General features: G+C 38.8%; 1 protein-coding gene and 1 pseudogene across 1 annotated transcript in view; one reads left to right on the forward strand and one right to left on the reverse strand.

Moving 5' to 3' along the window:
* Window positions 1-22,705, forward strand: part of MARCHF1 (membrane associated ring-CH-type finger 1) — a 1,121,888-nt gene that overhangs the window by 489,822 nt on the left and 609,361 nt on the right. The window contains exon 4 of the mRNA XM_043870936.1: window positions 9,594-9,799. The gene's annotated coding sequence lies outside the window, so the exon portion shown is untranslated. The remainder of the gene's footprint in view (window positions 1-9,593; window positions 9,800-22,705) is intronic.
* On the reverse strand, window positions 14,829-15,582 carry LOC122673213 (annotated as a pseudogene).

Consider the following 22,705-nt stretch of genomic DNA (forward strand, 5'->3'; position numbering starts at 1 on the left):
AGATGGCTTAACAAACAGAAATTACTGTTGTCATCATTGCTATTTTCTGCAATATAATGATCCAAATTTATAATAAGCAAACTGAGCTGCTGCAACTCTCTGATCAGAGAGTTGCATTGCATCAGCTACCATTTGGGTACACCATATATACTATTTTCTTACAATTCTTAGTTTTCAAAGAAAACTAAATGATATTCAATTTAGCATGCATAATTATATTTAATCAACAAATGGAAATAATCCCCTTTGGATATAAAATACTAGGTTTTACTGTATGTTTGAATACTCCTTTCTTAAGTAGAGTTTGAAGAAACATACCAAATATTTTTTAAATATATTGTCTTCATTATTCTTTATAGTATATTTTTGTAGTCAAAATATTTATTATATAAACTTTACAAAATATGAATGGTTAACACCTACTTAAATGTCTTCTTAACAACAGGTCACATGCCAAAAAGTCAACACACATTATTTATTTTAAGTTTTACCACAGAACACCTGGTGTAATAATTAATGCTATTTAAGAATCTTACTGTCCTTGAAAGTTAAAATATCTAGATAATTATTAATATTATTAAAAATAAAGAAAACATTTGAATTATTATTAATATATATATAATTATATAGAATTTATTTTATTATATTATTATTTATATATATATACACACATACACACATATATACACATATATACATACACATATGTATATACATCTGGACTTAAAGTTTATTTAGGAGTCTAAAATACTGTTATTTGTTTTGTGTTTTTGTGCGTGTGCATGTGTGTGTGTGTGTGTGTGTGTGTGTGTGTGTACTTGATTAGGAATATCCGGACCAATTGTCATTTGCTTAATATCTTGAAATCATACAAGAAGCACATAAATTTGCTCTTTAACTTTCTAATTCATTGGGACTTCCCTGGTGGCTCAGATGGTAAAGTGTCTGCCTACAATGTGGGAGACCTGGGTTTGATCCCTGGGTCGGGAAGATCCTCTGGAGACGGAAATGACAACCCACTCCAGTACTCTTGCCTGGAAAATTCTGTGGACGGAGGAGCCTGATAGTCTACAATCCATGGGGTCACAAAGAGTCAGACACGACTGAGCGACTAAACTAAACTTTCTGATGCATTAAGTCAGAGTTTTGACATGAATGAGGAGAAACTATTATTTCCTTCTTTAATCCATTGAAAGTCTGAAAGGAGCTATGATGCTGGACTCCGAGGAGGCTGAGGTTCCTGGGACAGTGGAGACTCTGATGGTGCAGTGGAGCATCACCACTGGTAAAATGATCCCTACTGCATTCCTCAGAGACCTGTGTGAAAAGATTCTGAAGCAACAAGTGGCTTGAAAACCTACCGTGAATTCAGCCCCTGCCTAGATGCCAGTGCATCCTTCGGGGTGAATACTTTTCATTTTCTGAAATGTAAAGAAATAGATATATATTTGCCCTAAGGATTCAATTTTTTTTCCTATTATTTCCTACTTCAACTGATATATGAATATTATGACAGTTATAGAGGACATTAGCAAAGATGAACTTGTTGATTAATTCGAACTTGTTGATTAACTTGCATTAATATGTACTAGAAGAGCAAGGCTATCTAACTTTATCTGCAAAAATAAATCTTGGTTTTTAAACAAAATTTTCATTCCATTTGTCTGGCCAAGAAAGAAAAATACAGCATCAAAAAATTGTTTCTACTTAATCCTAAACTATGTCCACAAGGCTAAGTAAATATTAATATATGCTTATATTCCTTATAATTTTGATTAATTCTAACATCATTTTTTAAGATAATTGAACAAAATAATCTTTTTCTTTCCTAGCAATTTATAAAGGAGCAAAGATCAGTCTTATGAAACTAAAAAAGAAGATGCTGTTTCTGATGATCATTTTGTCATATAGCTGTGAAAAGAAGAGAAACAAAAAGCAAAGGAGAAAAGGAAAGATATACCCATCTGAATGCAGAGTTCCAAGAATAGCAAGGAGACATAAGAAAGCCTTCCTCAATTATCAGTGCAAGCAAATAGAGGAAAACAATACAATGGGAAGGACTAGAGATCTCTTCAAGAAAATTAGAGATACCAAGGGAATATTTCATGCAAAGATGGGCTCGATAAAGGACAGAAATGGTATGGACCTAACAGAAGGAGAGAATATTAAGAAAAGGTGGCAAGAATATACAGAAGAATGTACAAAAAAGATCTTCATGACCCAGATAATCACAATGGTATGATCGCTCACCTAGAACCAGACATCCTGGAATGGGAAGTCAAGTGGGCCTTAGGAAGCATCACTACAAACAAAGCTAGTGGAGGTGTTGGAATTCCAATTGAGCTATTTCAAATCCTAAAAGATAGCTGTGAAAGTACTTCACTCACTGTGACAGCAAATTTGGAAAAGTCAGCAGTGGCCATAGGACTGGAAAAGGTCAGTTTTTCTTCCAATTCCAAAAAAAGGCAAAGCCAACTAATGCTCAAACTACTGCACAATTGCACACATCTCACACTCTAGTAAAGTAATGCTCAAAATTCTCCAAGCCAGGCTTCAACAATATGTGAACCATGAACTTCCAGATGTTCAAGCTGGTTTTAGAAAAGGCAGAGGAATCAGAGATCAAATTGTCAGCACCTGTTGGATCATCAAAAAAGCAAGAGAGTTCCAGAGAAACAACTATTTCTGTTTTATTGACTATGCCAAAGCCTTTGACTGTGTGGATCACAATAAACTGTAAAATTCTTAAAGAGATGGAAATACCAGACCACCTGACCTGCCTCTTGAGAAATCTGTATACAGGTCAAAAAGCAACAGTTAGAACTGGACATGGACCAACAGACTGGTTCCAAATAAGAAAAGGAGTCCGTCAAGGCTGTATATTGTCACCCTGCTTATTTAACTTATATGCATAGTACATCAAGAGAAACGCTGGGTTGGAAGAAGCACAAGCTGAAATCAAGATTGCTGGGAGAAATATCAATAACCTCAGATATGCAGATGACACCACCCTTATGGCAGAAAGTGAAGAACTAAAGAGACTTTTGATGAAAGTGAAAGAAGAGAATGAAAATGTTGGCTTGAAGCTCAACCCTCAGAAAGCTAAGATCATGGCATCCGGTCTCATCACTTCATGGCAAACAGATGGAGAAACAGTGGCTGACTTTATCTTTCTGTGCTCCAATATCACTGCAGATGGTGACTGCAGCCATGAAATTAAAAGACGCTTACTCCTTGGAAGAAAATCTATGACCAACCTAGGCAGCATATTAAAAAGCAGAGACATTACTTTGCCAACAAAGGTCCATCTAGTCAGGGCTATGGTTTTTCCAGCAATCATGTATGGATGTGAGAGCTGGACTATAAAGAAAGCTGAGTGCCAAAGAATTGATGCTTTTGAACTGTGGTGTTAGAGAAGATTCTTGAGAGTCTCTTGGATGGCAAGGAGTTCCAACCAGTGCATCCTAAAGGAAATCAGTCCTGAATATTCATTGGAAGGACTGATGCTGAAGCTGAAACTCCAATACTTTGGCCACCTAATGTGAAGAACTGACTCATTTGAAAAGACCCTGATGTCGGAGAGTGTTTTGCCTATGTTCTCCTCTGGGAGTTTTATAGTTTCTGGTCTTACATTTAGATCTTTAATCCATTTTGAGTTTATTTTTGTGTATGGTGTTAGAAAGTGTTCATATACACCATGGAATATTACTCAGCCATTAAAAAGAATTCATTTGAACCAGTCATAATGAGATGGATGAAGCTGGAGCCCCTTATACAGAGTGAAGTAAGCCAGAAAGATAAAGAACATTACAGCATACTAACACATATATATGGAATTTAGAAAGATGGTAACGATAATCCTATATGCAAAACAGAAAAAGAGACACAGAAGTACAGAACAGACTTTTGAACTCTGTGGGAGAATGTGAGGGTGGGATATTTCAAAAGAACAGCATGTATACTATCTATGGTGAAACAGATTGCCAGCCCAGGTGGGATGCATGAGACAAGTGCTCCGGCCTGGTGCACTGGGAAGACCCAGAGGAATCGGGTGGAGAGGGAGGTGGGAGCGGGGATCGGGATGGGGAATACGTGTAGATCCATGGCTGATTCATGTCAATGTATGACAAAACCCACTGAAATGATGTGAAGTGATTAGCCTCCAACTAATAAAAAAAAAAAAAAAAAAGAAAAGACCCTGATGCTGGGAAAAACTGAAGGTGGGAGGAGAAGTGGACAGCAGAGGATGAGGTGGTGGATGGCATCACCGACTCGATGGGCATGAGTTTGCGTAAACTCCAGGATTTGGTGATGGATAGGGAGGCCTGGTGTACTGTAGTCCATGGGGTCGCAACAAGTCGGACATGATTGAGCCGCTGAACTGAACTGAAGAATCCAAACTAATCCAACAGACTAGTTCCGTGCCTGCTCTATTTATCACACATTTTATGGGGTTGTGAGGATTGCTATTGATGCTTCAAAAGACTGAAATGAATTCCTTAGCTTCACTGTAATCTGTTTCAACTTCAAAAAATAGAGGTGTCGAAAATTAGGAGCAGTACTTTCCAGAGAATAAAATCAAGGACCTTTTGGATTTATCTGAGCCATCATTCTGTCTTGAGTTTTGTAAGCTGATTGTCTAGTTGCATCTGAGAGTTCTGCAGGGATGGAATGTCTACATTAAATGGATGTTTTTCTAGAAAAGGATGCTTGTATATACCAAATATAATCACAAAGTGAATTCCAACTATCAAACAAAACAGAAAAACAGACCATTTTTAAAATGTTTTATTACATTGCATTCTTATAAACCTAGAACAAGAAATTTTTAGTATTTTTCTGCTTTATTTTTCTCCCTCACATTATTGCCATCGATCTTATTTTGCTTGTTTAAGTTTTTCCATAACCCTACATAACTCTGCATAAATATGTGATTCAACATTTCCCCAGGAAAAACAGCATTTCAATCCAAGCCTCTTTCTCTTCCTTTTTTAAATCATCTGTCATAAGGCTTTTGTGTGGTGCAAATTACTCATTCTTCTCGATGGCCTGGGACAGTGGCCCTCCAGTGCCTTCCAGGTTTCCTCCTTTTCAACAAGGATGTGCTAAGAAATATCCATTCCCCGCTCAGAATGCTTTGTTTCCATTTTCAGGCTCTCTTAAAGTTCTTATCTTTATTAATTTCTGATCTCTATCAATGTATTTATAACTGATGTGTGTGTTAGTCACTCAGTCATGTTCGACTCTTTGTGACCCCCATGGACTATAACCTGCCAAGCTCCTCTGTCCATGGAATTTTCCAGGCAAGAATACTGGAGTGGGTAGCCATTCCCTTCTCCAAGGTATGTTCCTGACTCAGGGATTGAACCCAGGTCTCTTGCATTGCAGGCAGATTCTTTACTGTCTGAGCTATCTGAGAAGCCCTATAACTGATATCGCTTTGCATAGACTTTGTTTTTGCTTTTATTTTTTCAAGGCCCTTGCTAGTTTCTTCCTCCCAAGTTTCAATGTGTCACATTTGAATGGCCACATGTGGCTTAAGCAACTTGATAACTTTAAACAAATTTTCTGTGGCTTTTAAACTAGTGTCCTAAGGCACACACCAGCCTCACCCTCATCTCTATGCTTCGAAATGACTCTGTCATCGTATCTGTGAAAAAAAATGAAAAGTGAAAGTGAAAGTCAGTTTTGTCTGAAAGTGAAAGTCAGTTGTGTGTGACTCTTTGTGACCCTGTGGTAGCAACCCGCTAAGCTCCTTCTTGTCCATGGGATTCTCCAGGCAAGAATACTGGAGTGGGTAGCCATTCCCTTTTCCAAGGGATCTTCATGATCTAGGGGTTAAACCCAAGTCTCCTGCTTTGCTGGCAGATTCTTTACCATTTGAGCCCACCAGGGAAGCCCTCATCTTGTCTGTACTAAGCCCCAAACTGGACCCCATTTCCTCTTTAAGATGAACTATTTAGACCTATAATGGTCCCTGGTTCTCAAGCCTTCTTCGACCCTTACATTCAATATTCTATTTATGTCTCAAGTATTGATCGTATTGTACCAGGTATTTTTTCAACCTGACTTAGCTGTGGGAGTCACAACCTCCTAATGACACAGCAAACTGATTGACTACTGACACTGTCCCACATAATTTTATATATTACCACCTGCCCCTTAATTCCTAACATGGTTCAGGAAACATAGAAGATGCTCAATAGATTGTTGTTAAGTTGAATTATCAGTCTCTCCAGTAAAACATTAGCAGATGTTTACTTGGTTCCTTGTCTTTGCCTAATACTGTATTTCTTTTCTTACTTAATTACAGTCAAACTAATAAATGCTTTAGAGCTCATTTCAGTTTTTGAAGCTGGCAAAGAGTTAGGTAGGTCTTACAGTAGAGGATTAGATGTGTATTTCATTTTGTTTCCTTTTTAAATCAGAGATGACTGAAGCCATTGAGACCAAGGAGAAGCACCAAATCAGAATCTCTTTGGGAAGGCTGAGGTTCCAGCCTTAGAATTGCCACCTGCAAATCTCAAGGTAGTTAGCCAGATGTAGTAACTGGGGCACTGTTTCCAGAGCCTGAGGTCGGAAGTCAAAAGACGGCAGCAAAACAAATGCAATTCAGTCATGTGTGTGAAATAATATCCAAGTGGACCCAGGCTGGTTTCAGCAATAATTATAGTCAATAGTATCGACAAAAACAAGTTTGGAATTCTGGATCATGTCTTATGATTGCTGGTGAACGTAGACACCATCAGCTAAGTGATTCTGACTTCCAGGACTCGTCTCTGATGTGGGGCCAGTGTCTGGTAGTGCTCAGCTTTTGAATGCTTTGCTTCTTGTTTATTCCATAGGGTTTAGTTACTGAAGGAAATAGACTGTGCTCCCACAGGAACCCTTCTTTTAGCTTTGGATTGTTATATAAAGAGCTATCCTACAAGACTCCATGTTTCCAGCTAGCAGAGCACTTTGGGAGCTGCTTAAGGAAAAGTGTTAGATAAGTGCGCCCTTGATATTGACTGGTGTAGGATCCAGCATTCCAAGGCTGTGCAGTATTAGAACCCACAGAGCGTTGAAAGCATTTTTCCCCTGATTTAAAAATGTTAAATGCTCAATGTGTGCCAGTATCTAATACAGTACTAGGTGAGTATTTATTAAACATCCTGGTTAGTAATTATTCTTGTAATTTATGAAGTATTTAGCTGAAAAGACATAATAAACCATGATTATTAAATAACAACTGGTCTTATTTAGTGTGTAAAATATTTGACAAAGTAAATATTTTCCAGATTTATATTTTAATTTTAAGGTAAAAGGAAACTAATTGAAATAGCTAAAATAAATCAAATTAGCTTGAAATTAAAATCTAATATTTAAAAAAAGACTTCAGGGTAAACAAAGGGTAACCACCCATGCATAATGAAGTAAAGGATTAAGACAGCCATTTAGTTAATTCAAGCTAAAAATCTCCTTTCTGTAACTTCAATGAATATTTTAAGCAAAAGTATCTAAATCTAAGTTATCTGGAAAGCTTCCCTAGCTTTTTATGGAAATTTTCATGGATGAAAACACAGGTGATATTACTTTTTTAAACAGATTCATAATTTGCATTTTAGTATTTGTCACACATGATTAAATTTACAGATTTCTATTCCCATCCTTCCCTTAATTAAGACAATCCTTTTAGATAGAGGGATTAACAGTTATTTTTAAAGTAAGAAAATACCCACCTCACAATTACAGGTCACAGATGTTATCTGTGATCCTAGAGCTACAGAAATGTTTAAGCATTATCTGCTTAACTTTGGATAGAACAGTTTTGGAAGAATTTGGCTTTTAAGCTCCTTCATTAAAGTTTTCCAGATGTACTTTGTAAACTCAGAATGATGAGGAATAAATACTAGGTTTAGGGCTATCTAGCTTATTTCTTTAATTTATTTTACTATTTTAAAACAAGACACTTGTCACTAGGTAAACTTTAAATAGCTTATTATTCTAAGGTTATTTTATTGCTATCTGTGGGGATTTTCAAAATTGGTTTATGTTAGAATCATCAGTGATCTGTTAAAGAAATGTCCACCTCACATTTTCCCTGCCACCCTGTTGAATCTGAGTCTGTGGTAAAGTGAGTCTCATAGATCCATCTATGTGTTCTGAAACTCCCCAACGTGAGCCTCGAGGTCATAGGGCCACCTGTGAGAGCTCATGTGAGGTAGCAAATTTAGGTTGAAAAATTAGGCTATGCTTGCAAGTACATCAAAGTATTCATCTCAGTAAATATTTCAATGAAAGATTTTTAGCAATCTTCGATGATCTTTAGCTTTTTAATTGCCAATACCAGAACCACCTTTTCCACTTTTTTACCTTTGCCAGAGTTTAAACAAATTGGAACGTCATGTAGAAATGGCATTATTGTTGTGGAATAGAAAGATATAGATGAACTGCAGCTAGAAACTACTTTGAATATCTCCTATGTGATTAGGGACAAATTTGAACTCAAAAGCAGTGTCTGAAGACATATAAAAGCTAATTTCCTTATCTTTGCTTCACTTATGTGGAAAAACATAAAAGATAGCAGAAGACCTGATTTATTCACAATGTCTAGAAAATAGAAAGTGCATGTATTGCAATAAGTTAAAGAGTCTGTCATTTTAAAAATAGAATATCAAATATCCTAGTAAAGAAGACATGATAACAGGAGAAAAGGAATCTTTTAAAGGTTAATATATTTTAATAATTCACTCCACAGGGATATTGATTTTTTTTTTTTTTTGGAAGAGCAGAAATTTAGATTAGCTATTTATTTTCTCCAAATTGCATATCTATAAAGGGGACAATGAAGTCCTTAGCAGAGTCTACTCCCTTCCTGGAAAAGCAAGGAGAAAATACTCTTGGTTCTAATAATGTATTTCCAGAAGCACGGAAGTTGCAGTAAAGCAGAAATGGGTGCTGTGGGGCTCCAAGCCTTGGAGTAACAATACCTATGACTCGTGTTGCTGAAATCTTACTGAGAAAGGTGCAGGGAGCAGGCAGCTCTCTTTAATAACCCGCTGAAGAAAGACATTTGCACTTGTTCCCAGTCTCTGTCTCTTATTTTTTAACACCTCATTGGATGCTCTTCACTTCAAGGCAGATCCTTTGACCTAAGCAGATTATTGCATTAAGGACACAATCAGCTAGCCATTCTTCTCAAGGAAGAGATTTGGCTCCAAATAGGACACTAAGCTCTTCAGCCTTCTGCTTATTTACCTAGTCAGCAGGATTCAGCGTCTCTGGGTGTTTAGTGCACTCATGGGGAATAAAGAAAAAAACAAAAGCGGAAGTGGCAGCGGCTGCAAATGTGATTGCTAATAAGGGCCTGCGAGACCTAGGTTTCCTTAGTTTCTGTGACACTTATTAGGTACCATAGCAATTGAATTGTCTCCCATAAAACGGTGCAGTTATGACTTGCGGTAAACCGTCCTTTTGAGATGCAACACTCTCTGGACTATTTGCTCTTGCATTTCTTTTCGATTCCCTTTCGGTATGTTTGACCTTTGGGCCAGAGATCCTGGCTTCTGCTGCACAGTTTCTCAACCACTATTTTTCCCCTTTTTGTTTAGAACTGAGCTTGGCAAAGCCAGGATATGAACTGTGCAGGTGGGCTCCTCAGGACGAGTGAAGAGATAAGGGGTCCAGTCAGGGACTGGCCACCTGCAGCCCTGCCAATATGCCCCTCCACCAGATTTCCGTAATCCCCGCCCGGGAGATGGCCAGCAATGGGAGAAGTTCAATGGGCAGAAACAAAGAGAAGAGCAAGGAAGTCGAGGTAAGAGGAGGTTTGCTTTGATAAACTAGAACAGCCAAGCCGACTGCAGCCAGCACTGCTCTGCGTTCCCGGAGTGGCCGGGGCTCGGGAGCAGCTGGGCTGCCCCTCTCAGTTTGTGGCGGTCCCCTGTAAGAGAAGGGCTGGTAACTAGTAGGAACCCAGGAAGTGTAACCTCTGCTTCCTGAATGGAGGAACCAAATCCATGAGGACACTTGCTGCTTGAAAGATAAACACTTCCGCTTCTGTCCTGGTGTCCAATGGAGTCCCTTTGCCCTTGGGTGGCTCCGATACTGGTATCATCCATTTTCAGACAGTGAGGCTGTTGATGGCTGCTAATTTTGCTCACTGTCCATTAAGCTAGAATGTTTGAAAATAACTTTCTTAACAGAGTGATAGAGAAGCAAAAGCTGTGACATCTGTGTCACTGATGTGACTTAGGACAGCACTCCACTGCCTCGTAAGGTCTGCTGCTTCCATAGCCATTCTCAGGGATGCATTTGGATTACTTTTGCTTGTTGTCTCCTTCTTTTATATATTTTTTTCTTCTTCATTAAAAAATACTTGAAACTTACATGGGCTAGAAAAATGTAATATTCAACTTATTACATTTAGGCTTTATTTTGCTGTGAAATCTAGCAGGATCTGTTCTAAGTGAAACTGCTTGAAAGATGTTATTTCAAAGCTTTTTAAGGAGATTGAGCAAGCTGAAGGATATTGGGTGAAAATATTTTAAATGCTGTTGCATTCCTTTAAATGGAATCTTGAGACGGAATGTCAGAATTTGTAATCCTCTTACTCCCTTAATATGACTGTTGTCTCAGGACTCATTAACTTTGTGGAAAACGAGATTTTCCCACCTCCAGCTCTGTCTGTTCATCGCTTTTTTCTTAAGAATGGGTGGTGGGACAGAGAAGGCAGGGAAACTGAACCCAAACCAGCCAACTAACCAAACAAACCTAAAAGAATTCTAGTGTCAAGGAGAGCCTGATAGGCAGAAAGAAATGAGCTCAAATCACCTTCAAGTGAGAAAAGGCATGAGTAGCCTCTTTTTACTTTGTACTGATTTTGAAAATGTCACTGAAGAGTTAGCAGATTGTGATCTGTCTAGAGTCTGCAGAAGGTCTAGTAGGAAACATCAGAAGGTGTGTCTGACTCATGTAGTAAAAGAAACTTTTACTCTAGTCATTGCCATGCCATAGACACATGGCCTATTTGTAGGATTTTTGAGAATGAAATATCTCTACAAAGTGAGGAAATGTATCAGCATAATTTTAATTGGAAACACTCTCTGTGATATGTATCTGTCTTTTGACTTAGTGGTATGATCACTAGAACATAAAAATAATCATCTCTTAAGTTTATTGGAGTGGGACAGGGAGTGGGGGACACTGATTGATTCTGAAAATGTGAGTGGAAATGTTAAAAGTGAGATTTGTAAAAGATACACACTGTTTACTCATCATCTAGGTTCTTTGGATGATCCTAAAGTAATATGGAAGGAAACTTCATATGAGAATATTAAGTGGAAATTTTGCATAATATCCAGAATGATCAACTTCTGAATGACATTTGGAAATGAAAATGCTGCTTTGATCCCAGTCCCCCACCACCTTTCTTTGGCATTATGTCAACACCAGCAATTTCCTGTCTACTTGGCCATGAGTCAGATAAAGCTCGGGTGGCTTATGTGACTTCTTAAATAAATCACACTTGTCTTTTTTTTTTTTTTTTAACTTGTTAGAAATAATAATGAAATTACTCAATCTCAAATGAAAATAGCCACAATCTTCATCCAGATATTGATGTTAAGCCACATCTTCTGAATCCGCAAATGTCTTTTGAAAAAATAACCATTTATAAGCAGCTTAGTTTCTTCAGGGGCAAACACACTTATTTTGTGAGAGTGTGAGTCAGGAGACATTCTTAAAAGCAAATTGGGTTAATTATGAGAGAAATGCAACTCCTAGTTTACACAATATTTTCTTTTTTATTGTCACCCTGCTTATTTTTTTTTTTTTTTCATTTATTTTTATTAGTTGGAGGCTAATTACTTTACAATACTGTAGTGGTTTTTGTCATACATTGACATGGAGATTTCTTAAAAAACTGGAATTAGAACTACACAATATTTTTTAAAAGAGACGTTGTTCTGTGCATCGGAAAGGGAACCACATTTCATGCTAAAGTATATCTTGGTTTTCTATTGGATGGAGTTAAAAGTATCTCTTTAAGAGTATATTTGAAACATACCATTAAATTCCATGGGCTATTAAATAGTTTGTCTTGATAGACTAATAGTTTGTCTTGATGGTCCGGAAAAGTTGTGAATGCCATTTAAGGTGGATGGATTAAAAATCATGTCCAGAAAACAGCAAAATTCTGTAAAGCAATCATCCTTCAATAAAAAATAAATACATTTAAAAAAGAAAAGCATGCCCCTCTATGGGGAAAGCAAAAAGAATCTATTCAGGACAATGATTTCTGTAATTCCAAGTGTTGATTCCTTATAAAAGAAGAAAAACCATCTTGTACACATGGCAACAGTTCCTGATGGTTGAGCAAATGAGACAGCTCCTGCTCTAAAGTTTCCTTAATGCATTTTCACTTGTCCTAAATTTTCCAAAGGATACATGTGCATATGGGGCCAACCATCTACTTTCAAATTTAAGACTTTGTTAATTTAAATGTGAGTCAATTTAACTTGCTCTATTAGAAACTTAGAATATTTCAAATAAACTAATCTATTAACTTGAAATAAGTTTTTATTTTAAGGCATATTTAAAGAAAAGAAAATGTGGAGACTCTTTCTTAGTTATTATTGCACTCCAGAAGATTTAAGCTGTAAAAAAAAAATGAGTTAAGGTCTTAAAAAATAATAAATCTAACCCTAATCTTTATAATGAATATACATGTTAATGCATTTTGTGTGCTGTAACATTATAGTTATTTATCTACTTAGTTAATAAGCCCAGAAGTGCAAAATGCAAAATAAAATATTCCATCCAGTTTGGGTATAGCTGGTATTAGTGCTCAAGAGCATGCTCTGTCACTAAGTTGTGTCCAGATCTTTGCTACCCCACAGACTGTATCCCACCAGGCTCCTCTACCCATGGAATTTTCCAGGCAAGAATACTAGAGTGGGTTGCCATTTCCTTCTCCAGTTAGTGCTCAAGGGAAGGATACAAATTCTTCTTCCAGGAGGTCCCTGAACACTTAAAGGATAGTGTGTCTCAGACTTGGATTCCAGACACAAAGTTTTATCAGCACAACCAGAGATGATTAGTTTCTTACAAAGTCAATGGACTAGTCAAAATTATAGAAGGTTGATATACAATGCAGTTAATCAAATGTATCAATCTATACTTGGAGATATTTTTAGTGATGGACTTGACTGAATGTTCCAAGAAAGTTCTGGAAATTAGCAGTCAGACTTTTCTTTGTATTATGGAATCAGGTTAGTTCATCCAATCTACAGAAAGCTGAAAAGCACCTCTCTGATTAGGTCCATAGCTCTCCAAAACTTTCTAGAGCTCTTCTTCTTTCACTGAGGGCAGAGGCTGATCAGTTTGGCTTTTTAAAATCTCATTTGCATACTTTTCTAAGGGACCACTCACTTTTTTATTCATTCATTTTTTCCTTTTTTTTTTTCTTTTTTTTTGGTAAGGACAAAGGTGGGGTTTATTTTTATTATAAAAGAAAAAAAATAATAACTCCTCAGGAATCTTAAAAAAAAAGAAGGGAATATTTCACACTCAGAGAATAGATACTAACATACAAAATTACAACTGTTTGAACTCCAGACTTGTCCCATCTCCTCCAGAGCAGAGATGGGGAGGAAACAGCTGAAGCAAACAAGAAATTCTATAAAACAAAGACTTAGACACCCTACAAATATGATTAAAATTTAACTTCTGTTTTGCTTTATTTTTTTTTAATATATCAAAAGGCCTGCGTTAGTGACATGATAGCCCCACTAGAAAATAACCCCAGTACCCCCTTGTCAGTAACATACTCAAGTTGACCAGCCAACTCATATTTCCAAACCCTATGTGTGCAAGTACATGTGTGTCTTTTAAACCCGGGGCTCAGTGGATGGCTACTGCTATCTTGGGATTCCATCTATTAATCAACCAATGTCAGTTTCCCTAGAAGGGAAAGCAGGGCAGAGAGAAGCCCTGAAGTGGTAGTGAGGTAATAACAGCCCCAAACAGCCAACTTTTCCAGCACGGCCTCCCCCTCCCCAACCCGACTCAAAAGGAGATCCTTAATTTCTAAGCAGACTACTTGTCTCAAATTTGGATTCCCCATAACCATAATGGCTTTTTCTCCCTAAAGAGAAAACACACGTTTATCTGCACACTCATGTATATAAATGCTTTGTTTTTATATTTAAGTACAAAAATACTACTCTGCTTTGTGTTATAAATGGAGGACCAAGCAATGGTCTTTTCTTTTAAAGTAGGGCTATCCAACCATTTATGCTGATTCTGTCAGGGCATTGAGTCCCAGGGAAGGGAAGCACCACACCAGGAGATCTAGGGCGTTTTCCTACCTGACTTCCCACATTTTCTTCTCTCCTAATGCTCACTTTTAATAGAAAGTTGGTTACAAACTTGTAAGTAATGGAACTTCCCACCAAGAAGGGAAATCCTAACCTAACCACAGAATCCAGTACCCGCCCCCCACTCAACAACCGCTCAGAAAAGTCTTCCTGACTGGGCTCTCTGTCTGGAGAGCTATGCCTATTGGACAAACACACCCGATTAAATGGAAGCAGTGGTTATGTTCCCTCCCCCGCAACTAATGCACTAGAAAGCTTCAGTGACTGGGAAAAAGAAAAGGGCGGGGGTAGGTAGGTGGTTGTGAAGTTATTAAGAACTTGACCCCCTCAATCCTGACCACAGGAAACAAGAGATATTAACTGGGTGTGAGGAATTAAAAAAAAAAAAAAAAAAAGACCTTGATATTCCCCCCTTTGAGTTATAGCTATGATGACACAGAGGGGCGAGAATGGGAGCAAAATGTAGCGTTAGGAGGGGTTTTGAGGCTGCAAGTCTAGGGCATCTGGTGCCGGTACTGAAGAGCTTGTGGCCAGTTCGTTCAGAAGACCACACACCATGCAAGACGAAGAGGCCGCCCAGAGACGATCTCCCACGTCGACTCCTGCACAGGGCCCTACCTGGAATCCCCACTGCACAGGCATGGCCTTGGTGTCCGTGCCCCCAGTCTTGATGCCAGCGTACAAGCAGGCCTGGCAGTAAGCCTCCACAATGTCCCTGCCATAGGCCTTGTCTTCCACACTGCAGTAGTATGGACCTTGGGGTCCAGGAAAGCCATTGGCAGGCAAACCAAAGAGGTGCCATCTGTGCCCCTGAGGGTATATTCCTGCTTCATCCCAAACCAGGGGTGCTGGTTGCTCACCATGTCCATTATCCGTTTACAGGGGTGCCTTAAATTGGTCTCTGCAGGCTCTGGGTTGCACTTGAAGACTTCACAGAACACCAGCTTGTTGGGGTCCTTGCAGAAAGTGTCCTGAAGCATGCAGCAGGGACAAGATACATGTCACTGTTGGAGCCTTCAGACCGAAATGTCCTACAGCCATCCAAATTTCACTGGGGCAACTCTTCTATGCACTTGGGCTCAGAATCCAAGGTTCGGGTCTTGCAGCACAGTCCTTCTGCAATACCTTCAGATGTACATAGCTTGGACTTTCTCACCCTGAGGTAGGGCCATGTACACCTGCCTGATGCTTTGTCCAAGCGGGAGCTGGCTGACGTGGCCATGGTGGAAAGGTGTGTCTGGGTGCCCTGCAAGTGGTGAGCTAGGCAGGCCGCTAGAGCGCGGTGAGGAGAAGAGATGGGCAGGCAGGGGTGCTGCTGAGACAGCCTACTCTTCTCCCATTCTCGGCTCTCCACTCTTTTCCTTCTTTTTAACATATGTTGGCATCACTTATTTGGAGAAGGCAATGGCAACCCACTCCAGTGCTCTTGCCTGGAAAATCTCATGGACGGAGGAGCCTGGTAGGCTGTAGTCCATGGGGTCACTAAGAGTCCGACACGACTGAGCGACTTCACTTTCACTTTTCACTTTCATGTATTGGAGAAGGAAATGGCAACCCACTCCAGTGTTCTTGCCTGCAGAACCCCAGGGACGGGGGAGCCTGGTGGGCTGCCGCCTATGGGGTCACACAGAGTCGGACATGACTGAAGGGACTTAGCAGCAGCAGCAGCAACATCACTTATTACGCTGAAATTAATTCACATTAGGGATCTGGGCCTATAAGACATCTGTCTTTAACAAGGGGAATCAAATTCTGAGACCTCAAGGGTAATTGAATTTCATACTCTATGATAGCAAAGTATAAGGATAGTACAAATTCCAGCATTTAGTTAACCTGTCACACATACTCCTTAGAACACTCATTTATAATCAAATGTCCCTATGATCCGTTGTATTTCAAATGTAGAGATGAATCAGAAACCATGTCACTACCAGCTGCATTGCGTGCCGCCCAGCCCTCATTAACACAATCCCTTACCCCTCAGGTGATAGAGCTGTGTCAGAGGAGACAAGGCTGGAACTCCTGGCTTCTAACCTTTCCTCGCTCTCAAACTGACCATATGTGACAACCATGCTTTAGAAAGGGTTTCAGGGAGAGAAAATAAGCCCCTGCCTCCCAAAAACAAACAAACAAACAAATACACTTCTGTTTACATGTGCATTTTCCTTCACTTCTTTCACAATTTTATGATATTTCTATATTTTGATTTTTCCTTCCTTTTTCCTGTGATATCCCTTTTAAGATATTCTATGTGTCTTTTCAACAGTAGCCCAGATAACTGCTGATCTCTTATGTGGCAGTACCTTCACGAACTTCAGCAAATTAAGAAATAAAACAACATGGCTTTTGGAATATTCTGCATTTTGAAATAGTGGCTATATTATAGATTTATTATTTCTATCTTTAGTAGAAAATTGTAATATTTAAATAGCACATTCAGTCTCAGGGCCAGAGCCTAGTCTAATATTAGCCAATCTAATTTCAAAGTTCTGTGTGTTTCTTTCCAATTAAGGCACCAACTTTTCCCATTGCCTAACCAAAATTTGTGAATCAAGGGGTTCCAGAATCAGAAATTCCCTTAAAATTTATTCATGTTAATTCCACAGCTGAATCCCACAGAGAATGAATAGCTTGATTATGTCGTAGGAGTAGTTAGTGGTAAGTGAAAATGAGTGTTAGTTGCTCAGTCATGTTTGACTCTTTGCAATCCCATGGGACAGTAGCCTGTCAGGCCCTTCTGTCCATGAAATTCTCCAAGCAAGCTATTGGAGTGGGTAGCCGGGGTTGAACCTGTGTCTAAGGGATCTTCCTGACCTCGGGGTTGAACCTGTGTCTCCTGCATTGCAGGATGATTGTTTACTCCCTAAGCCACCGGGGAATGGCAAAGTTGGGACAAAATTATTGGCTTTTTAACTGCCAGTCCCTTTGTTCTTTCTAATATTGCTGAATTTAGTAATAAATATATATTTTTCTTTCAAGGCACAACATTACAATCCCTAGACTTAAAATAGTTCATATAATTCTCAAAATTGCTAACCTCTGAATGGCAGGGTTTGCATTTCTTGTTCTGAGAGTTAGTTGTCCATGACTCATAGGTTAGATAGAATATTAAATGGGTCTCATTTATAGAATATAACCAGAATTAATTTAATTAAAGTTTAGAAAATTAGGTAAAAATGAATAATAATGCTGAAAATGGTTTGGTAGGGAGGATACTAGACTGAGATACAATGTATCTGAAATGTAGTCCTAGCTTCACTAATACCTTTTAACCTTGAGAAACTCTCGCTTAACATCTCAAGCTTGTCCTCTAGAGAATAATGTCACATTTTCTGGTAAATGTACAGAAAGTAACTTTGCAAGATCTCATTTTAAAAATAAGAGTCTTTTATTTATTTATTTTCTATTACTCCTTTAACATACACACTGGAGAAGGAAATAGCAACCCACTCTAGTACTGTTGCCTGAAAAGAATGGACAGAGAAGCCTGGTGGGCTACAGCTCATGGGGTAGCAAAGAGTGGAACACAACTGAGCAACTGAGCACACCTTTAACATAATCTTGAGGTCAGGCTTCCGGTTTGGCTCAGGCAGAATGGGACTCACCTTCAGTGGACATCTCTTGTTTCCATTGCATATCATCCATTCTGCCTTCTGGAAACAGGGCCCAGAGAACCAGTCTTGCCCATCTCATGACAGCCTTGATGGGTTTAAAAAAATCAATATATTGTAATACCCTCTCCTAGCCCCTGAGCACAGAACATGGCTCAGAACTGAAAACTTAACTCCATCAGAACCAAAGCACACATAGAGCCTTTAATAAACTGCTAGGGAAGAGAAGCCTTGCTGTTCCTGGAAACCTCTGGAATAGACTAGCTCTCGCCTTCTGGATGGTTTATGTAAGGACATGAGGTCTACAACTGGATATTGTAAGGAAAAAGGTTGGTGCTTGTAGGGGACCAGGAAGTCCTATGGGAGCTGGAGCTGATTATAAATAGGCAGTATAGAAGGAAAGAAAGAAAACATAGATTTTGCATGATGTTTGTTGAGCTACTGGGTCAGTCCTTCCTTGAAACCAACCCTTATTTGAAACAAAATGACTTTCCGATGAAGTGATTCAATATATGTTCTTAATTATTTAAACCATTTTCTCGTTTAGTTGTTACATCAATTACAACAGGGCAGGGTCCTAAATGATTATTTGCAAAGTGTAATTTCAGTTGTTTCCTGTGTTGTTACCTGTGTAGCAGCTAATTCCTGAGCTTGGAAAGAACTGGGGTCCAGGTAAAGCTGTCACAAACACTAATTTATGAATAACCTGTTCACATAAGCTGTCCCACATAGTGCAGTGGTAAAGAATTCACTTGCCAATACGGGAGACACAAGGGATGCTGGTTCTATCCCTGGGTCTGGAAGATCCCCTAGAGAAGGAAATGGCAACCCACTCCAGTAATCGTGCCTGGAAAATCCCATGGACAGAGGAGCCTGGCAGGCTACAGTCTGTGGGGTTGCAAAGAGTCAGACACGAATGAGCAACTGAACACATGCACACGTTTACCCAGAATGATCTGTACTAGCCAAGGGAAGTGCATTTTCAACAGGTGTGAGCTTGACACTCTCTTTCTATTTTTCCACTTTACAAGGCTCTCCTGAGTCTAAATTGAATACTCGAGTCCCATGTGCTTAGAGTTAATTCCTCTGAGTGTACTAATAGTATTGAAATAATTTTCTATAATGAAAACCAGGAAATTTCTATATTATTATTTGCTTTCAATTAAAATTATCATAACTCACATCAATTTTTCTTGTTTAAAACAGATGTTGTGGATAACTGCATTAATAAGTAAGACTGAATAACACATTTTTATTGACTATTAAATGAAAATAGTAATTGTTGGCACACCCTGGTCAGTAAATTGTGGGCTCAGTTAGGCAGATAGATTGTTAAAATTCCTTCCTGGTATAGATTTTATAAATTATTATGAATGTGCAGTTGATTTAGTGACTCTGTGATCATTGTGTTAGAAAGGTTGTTGAACAAAATTCTTGATGTGGAAGTGTGCAGGAACATGGGAGGAGCAGATGTACCTACCCATGTGTTATTAGTCAAGATATTTAGAATTGTGGATTAGCCAGTATTTAACTCGATTCTTTGCAGCATGAAAGAATCACTGAGGATGCCAACACGGGTTTAGAATCCCTCAGTCTGAGGTGCTGCTGAATGGGGAGGACAGCAGCATGAGCGTGGCTTTTCCCCAGCTCATTCCCACAAAATCACCCTGAGCCGCTTTCAGTGCCTTCACAGCCTCCAGGTGGGGATGAGAAATGACATCTATTCAATGCTCGTTCTCTCCCCTGTCTCTGCAGCCCTGTTAAATAATTGAAACAGGCATGACATGAGGGTAGAGCTGGTGTCGATACTGGACGCTTAAAAGAGGGCAAGGCGACTGAAGCAGAGGCCGGAGTGCTCCTGGGTGTGGGGTTCCTGTTCATCATCCGTATGCGGCAGGCAAAGAAGACAACTGCAGTGAGCTCTCTTCCCCTAACAGCTGACAAAGAATACACATGGTCTGATACAAAGGAGCTCTTTGAATTCTTTAGGATTTGTGCTTTTGATGTCAACAACAAAAAGAGAGTTTCTTAGGAAAGGATTCTGGCACCAGGAAGGTGCTGGCCACACAGTGCCGCACAGGGGAGGCTCCGGGGCGAGACAGAGTGGACAGACATCTGTGGAGTGAGGCCCCGCTATGTTTGCACAGATAGTCACGTTTTTAAAAGATAGCAGTCATTCCCACCTGTCAACCTAAGAGTATTTACTCCTGAATAAGCTCCACACACTGGTGTAGGGCTATGAACGTTTCCTGGCTGAAAGCTGTGTGTTTAAGTTGTGTAGTTAGAACTCGTAACACAGTTTTACTTTCCAGTTTTATTCACAATTATTTTTTACAAAGTTACAGAATATGAAAGAGATTTGTTACTGTAATTTTACAAAACTTCAAAAATTTAAATTCTGCCGTGTTTTAATATAAAATACTCTCTCTATGACCATTTACAATGAAACTGCTACTGTGGCACATTCAAGTGTTGGAAGAAGTGATGTCCGCCCAGCATAGTAAAGGATTTGCCCGCGACTTCAGCGTCACCATCTTGCTCAGGCATTCTGTTTGGCGTCCAGTGAGAGCATAAAAGGAAATTCATGCCTTAGAATTAGAGGGAATCTCTCGTGTGTTACATGATCCTATGTGAACAGATCACAGAGTTAAACACATACGTCCGGAGGAGACTAATTGAATTTAAATCTGAGCTTTGCCTCTTCGTAGTTGTAGAATCTCCATAAGATAATACCTCTGTGTCTCAGTTTCCTCAAGTGTAAAATAGTGACACATGTAAGAAGTGTCTCATAAAGTTATGAGAATTAAAATGAATTCATATTTCTAAATACTAGGAATACTAGGGACAAAATAAACACCGTTGAGTGCTTGATAAATGAAAGTATAAATCAAATCCTTATGTTATACATCAAGCTATTTTATTATTTGTTGTGAATAAGACTCATTAGTACTTTCCACTAATGAAATGATGAAGACCTATTTATGGTTGCATAAGGTCATAGATCAAGCATTTTATAATAATGATGATAATTAAAAGTAATGAAAATAAAAAGCTAACTCATTGCTATTTGAAGTTTGCCCAATCTCTGACCTTTATGTGAATAGACACTCTGTTTGCCTTAGGTAAATGAAACCTAACCTATGACTTTAATGTCTGACCATCAGTCTCACAGCTGCTGAATCAAGAATTTTGGAGAGTCAAGAATTTGTAGAAAAATACATACTATCCTTCATTTCTGTTCCATATTTATATTAAGTGTTCTTTACTTATGCTACTATTTCTCAACATTTCATGGGCCTTCAAAATTGAATATTATGAATATTTTTTACAGTGAAAATTATTTTTACTTTTCTTCATCTTTATTGGGGTTATGCTCTCAATTTCCTTTTGTTGGTAAAATAAACTATTTATTATATAGAATAAGCCATGCTATGAAAAAATAAAATAACCAGTGATACTTAATGGGTAAGCTTATTGAAAGTTTACATGCATAGTATTATCCTGTGAATATCTGAGCACTTAGTTCAGTTCAGTTCAGTCGCTCAGTCGTGTCAGATTCTTTGTGACCCCATGGACTGCAGCACACCAGGCTTCCCTGTCCATCATCAGCTCCCAGAGTTTGCTCAAACTCATGTCCATTGAGCAAGTGATGTCATTCAATCATCTCATCCTCTGTCGTCCCCTTCTCCTGCCTGAATACCAGCATCTGGGTCTTTTCCAAAGAGTTAGTTCTTCGCATCAGGTGACCAAAGTATTGGAGCTTTCAGCTTCAGCATCAGTCCTCCCAGTGAATATTCAGGACTGATTTCCTTTAGGATTGACTGGTTGGATCTCCTTGCATTCCAAGAGACTCTCAAGAGTCTTCTCCAACACCACAGTTCTAAAGCATCAGTTCTTCTACACTCAGCCTTCTTTAGGTCCAATTCTCACATCCATACAAGGCTACCAGAAAAACCATAGGTTTGGCTAAATGGAGCTTTGTTGACAAGGTAATGTCTCTGCTTTTTAAAATGCTGTCAAGCTTGGTCATAGCTTTTCCTCCAAGGAGCAAATATCTTTTAATTTTATGACTGCAATCACCATCTGCAGTGATTTTGGAGCCCAAGAAAATAAAGTCTGTCACTGTTTCCATCGTTTCCCCCTCTATTTGCCATGAAGTGATGGGACCAAATGCCATGATCTTAGTTTTTTGATTGTTGAGTTTTAAGCCAGCTTTCCCTCTCTCCTCTTTCACTTTCATCAAGAGATATGCATATCTGAAGTTATTGATATTTCTCCTGGCAATCTTGATTCCAGCTTTTGCTTCATCCAGCCCAGCATGTTGCATGATTTGCTCTGCATATAAGTTAAATAAGCAGGGTGACAATATACAGCCTTGATGTCCTTTCCCAATTTGGAACCAGTCCATTGTTCCCTGTCTGGTTCTAATTGTTGCTTCTTGACCTGCATACAGCTTTCTCAGGAGACAGCTAAGGTAGTCTGATATTCTCAGTCTTTAGGAATTTTACACAGTTTGTTGTGATCTACACAGTCAAAAGCTTTAGCATAGTCAATAAAGCACTTAGAGAAATGGCCATTGTTTTTTTCATTTTCATAAATCTAGTTAACACTATTATTAACAAAATTTTCTCATACCCTTTCTTTTTCTCTTCTTCTGTGACCCCATAACTGGAATGTTGGTGGGTTTGATTGTCCCAGAGGTCTTTGTGACTATCCTCAATTGTTTTCATTCTT

This window comes from Cervus elaphus, chromosome 17, assembly GCF_910594005.1.
Source record: "Cervus elaphus chromosome 17, mCerEla1.1, whole genome shotgun sequence".
NCBI lineage: Eukaryota > Metazoa > Chordata > Mammalia > Artiodactyla > Cervidae > Cervus > Cervus elaphus.